Below are 4,449 nucleotides of genomic sequence, written 5' to 3'. Positions count from 1 at the left end.
CCTAGAACTGGCATGCCCTTCAACTTCTTGCTAACGAGTGACTAAACTGGAAATCCTTCTATAGCCCACTAAGCTCTTTCAACTTCTCTGCTCCTTTCCAAGCACTGCATCGTGGACTCAGGAAAAGAAAGTTTCGACCCTGCTGGCGGAGGAAAGAAATGTGCAAGGCAAGCAGGTGCCATGAGGGACTCCTTCTATCAAGATGCCCAAGTATTTTAAGTTTCATCTGCAACGCTTCCAAAATTCATCTTCCGCTTTTGCTATTTGCCTATAATACACATAACACATCCAGAAAGAAACAAACAACTATGACAATTTAAGTCCTGTTCTCCTGATGTTTTCTACTGGGACCAGCTATAAGTGCCCCTCAGTTTATCAGAAATTCGTTCACAACTACTGTATGATAGGATTGTCATATTCAGAAGGTAAATGATCCAAACTCATGATATGCCAGTTTTGGTTCTCATCTTCAAGATAAAATTTTATTGCAAAGATCTACTTGGACACATTTTTACAGCATTCTTAAGACTTTGAAGAAGTGTGCTCTAAGTTCTTTGCTTTCTCATGATAGGAAAAAAAATATATATACATCTGGCTTTGATTACAGAAGAAAAAAAGCGTTCAAAACCATTTATGCTTCCAGCATCTCTAAAATAGCATCACCCATTTTTCTCTTGAAGCACCAGTCACTTTATTTTCAGTGCTTGGAATCTCTCCATGGCAGAAGCAGATTTTCAACAATATTCCAGTGATCAGGGCTGTGGAGATTACCTCCTCCCCCCAGGCCAACCCCTCCCACCCAAAGCCCTTTAATCTCCAAAGTAAATTAGAAAGAAAGTTGTCTTACCGATAACTCCAAGGTTAATGTCCCTTGCGAACCCCACCTAGCAAGTCGACATCATGACATGTCAGGTCAGCCTCAATCACGCTTCCCTGATAGTCAGGTAAAAGGAAGGAGTTAAAATACAAAATTGACACTTGCACATTTCTGGACATCAGAAAATGTGATGCAATATATTCTGAACTGTCTTTCAGAGCTTCTGGTAACCTCCAGATTGTTTTAAAACTTCTTCAGTGGGATTATTCTATTCTCAAATTTCAAGAGCTCCTGATCAGTAACCAAACGCTGCAGATACACCCTGACTGTTTTGTTTGGGTGAGAAATGAAGATCCCCTTCAATGATTTTTCATTCCTTCTCTACAGTTTTCATTAACTAAATTACACGAAACGTAGCTACTTGGTTTCAAAATGCTTTAAGCCAAAATACTGCATCCAAACAGCTTCCTTTCAATACTAAGTTAACAGAAGCTCAGAGTTCTTGGGGAGTTTTGTTTGCTTTGTTTGTTTTTAATAAACAAGGAACACAACTCAGTACACTCTTTCTATAAGGCTCTGAGCTATCAAGTAGCCACAATCCAATCTGGCATACTTTCAATATGCAAATAATCCTTCATCCCTTAAGCACTCATATATGACCCAAAGACATCCTGGGAAAAATACACAGGACTGGGTCCTTGCTGTTCAACACAAGGGCCAGGCTCTTAATTTGTGGACAACTATTAAGCCTTGCTGAGAGTTAATACATTACATCAGGGTCTGCAGGCCCAGGTGCCAAACACTTCTTTTCTAAGAGGCTGAAGACATTTTGCCCAATACCTCCAATTAATTTTCCTGCTAGCCTTATAATAAGAGTGTCTTCTGTATTTTTACTGTGTAGTTCAAAATACAGAAATGGGCTTCAAGTCCAAATGCAGAGAGGTCAAAAAATGGTCAGGGTTTTACAGTCACCAATATTTAATGGTGAACTTCTACTGAGACTTGAGTTTATTTAGAAAAAGCTTTAAGCAATGCAGTTGTCATTCTTTCTGATCATTATACTATAGATGATGAGTCCTGAAAGTAAACAGTTGCTACAAAAAAAATAAACAAACCTTTTAATACTTTGGAAAATGCAGATTATACTTAACGAATTAGTAAAATTAAGAGCTGAATTTAGTAAATTGATGATGTTAATAATGCGCAAGTAAGCCTACAACAACATAATAGCTGTAAAATGTTTTGCTCAGAAGTTTTGGAATTGCTATAAATCTAGCAACCTACTTTTTTATTACTTATAAATCAAACATCAATACAGACATTAAGCAACTGCTATAAATGAGTGATCAAATGATTACTACAATCCCATTTCATGGCTCCTCCTCCTCCAATGCCAGCAGGACACTGATAGAAGTTTAATATTGGCTTACAAATTGAAATCCACTTTCAACATACTTTATAAGAGGAATTTTGCTAAGTTATACTGAAGAAAAGATCAAAACAGATGCATGAGAGTAAATTTATTTTTTCCTTTGACTACGTATCAGAATTGTGCTGAGAAGATTCTTCCCTCGAGTGTCTCTCATCACGTACAGTAGATTTTCCCACTGTGCTACAGTATTTTGTCCCTTTTTTTATCCCGATAATTTCATTGGATAAGCTGAGTTCATGGTACATCACTACTGGACTAAGCTGGAGTACACGTGATCTTTATGGACTCAGTGGGGTGCTGTTGCAAATTTAAAAGGTGAACTTAAGCATCCATCAATCACATAAATTGCAGAACTTGGTAATGCTATAAATATAAACTCTTACGGATTTTCATTTTCAGATATAATAATGTAGAGAATTGTCATATTCAATAGAAATATTTAGATAATTAGCGATTTTGGCAGAAACAAATACAAGATGCAGCTTTACAGTTCTTGAGGAACACAATTTTTGTTACTTAGGTGCCTTGTAAACATTAGAACGGAAGTGTTTCACTTCCCCACGCCTCCCTCCCCCCATAAGCATGCACTGGGGCTTCATCTCTCCTGGGCTATCACTGGAAATCCACTCTGCAAGTCACTGCCTCTCTTCCAGGATGGACAGTGCTTAGAATTTGAATCCAATTAAAGTGCCCTAAGCCAGATCCCCTTCCCAATGACTAATGCATATCTTAATAGACTACAGGGTTCTGATCAATACTGCGAAGTCTATGTAATTACTATAAAGTCATACTAATAGAACAGCAATTCCTTGTATCAAAACAAAATTACAAGCCATATCCTTACCACAAGCAAAAGCCTGAAACGCATACCCAGGCAATACCCCTCTGACTTCACTGCTCAAGTAAGGAACAGAGAGGACAGGATTTGGCCCCATTAACTTTATGAAATAAAAAACAAGAACAAAAAGAAAAAAAGGCTTTAACACACTAAAATACTAACTTTGGAAAGCATTTTTTAAATTAACAACCAGTTACATTAATTTGAAAGGGAGAGCCTGAGAAAGGGGCAAACCCGTTTTTGCGAACCATCCTGGCTTCAATTAAACTCAAACCATGCAATTATATACCAGTCCCACAACAAGTAAAGGTGGGAAGGCTCATCTTTTTGTTAACATTTCTGACAAAATACAATTCAAAGACACCAGACAGGAATAGAAGACAAAGGGAGGAGTATGACCACTGAAGCTTAACTTGCCCAATAGTCTGTTTATAATGCTGTAATCGAGTATGAGCAACGTATTTGATTTGGATATTTAGAGGTCCAGCAATAGCTTTCTTTAGAGAAAGATTAAATCCTTTTGTTTCTCTTTCTTGAGAAGCAAATGTTCTTCATTGGGGTACAGAATGGCTCGGATGCAACAGAAGAATGTCATGACTCGCCAGTTAAAATTGACATCTGGGAATGTCCAAGACAAAGGTCAATAAAAGCAACACATAATACCCCAAAATAACATAGCTAGGAATCTCCCCAAAAGATAAGATGTAATTTTTAAACAGCCTTTATTACAAGGCATGAGAATTCTAAGGCAAATTGTTCATCATGGCAGAACATCAAATTAAAACATCAGGGTAGAATTACGGAGAACATGGAGAGTATGTTTGTGTTATCTGTAGCAAAAAGTTTGCTGTGCCACAGCACCTAGCTTATCAATTCTCATCCCTACTCAAATATTATCTTTAATTAAATTGAGATGCTCGAGATCAAAACCACTTCTGTGTATTTGTACACGGAATACAATATGGTTGGATCCTAACAGAATAGTCTCTAGAGGGACTTCACAGTACATAACAAAAAGGAACAAAATTAACACCATTGTAGGCTCTGCTTCCTTCTTCACATTAGAGAATTATGTTTGAATCAGATTTCCATGAATGTTTGGGTACGTTTCAACACTTAAAACAAAAAAAAAAAAGTTCCCAAATTAGATGCTGGTAAGTTACTGAGCAGCAATTAAACAAAGAGTGCCCTTCAGGCTATTTGTAATTTCTCCTAGTTTTCAGTCTGATGTCCACAGTGCTACATGTTGGAAAGCACAAGAAATTTTGCATGAATTTGATCACTCACATAGGCAGTTATACTTTGAAAACAATGTTTTTCGCAAGAATTACCAATGAAATAATGTTTTAGGACACAATTGAA

This window comes from Lagopus muta, chromosome 23 (genome assembly GCF_023343835.1).
Source record: "Lagopus muta isolate bLagMut1 chromosome 23, bLagMut1 primary, whole genome shotgun sequence".
Taxonomy (NCBI): domain Eukaryota; kingdom Metazoa; phylum Chordata; class Aves; order Galliformes; family Phasianidae; genus Lagopus; species Lagopus muta.
Note: the sequence above shows the minus strand (reverse complement) of the source record.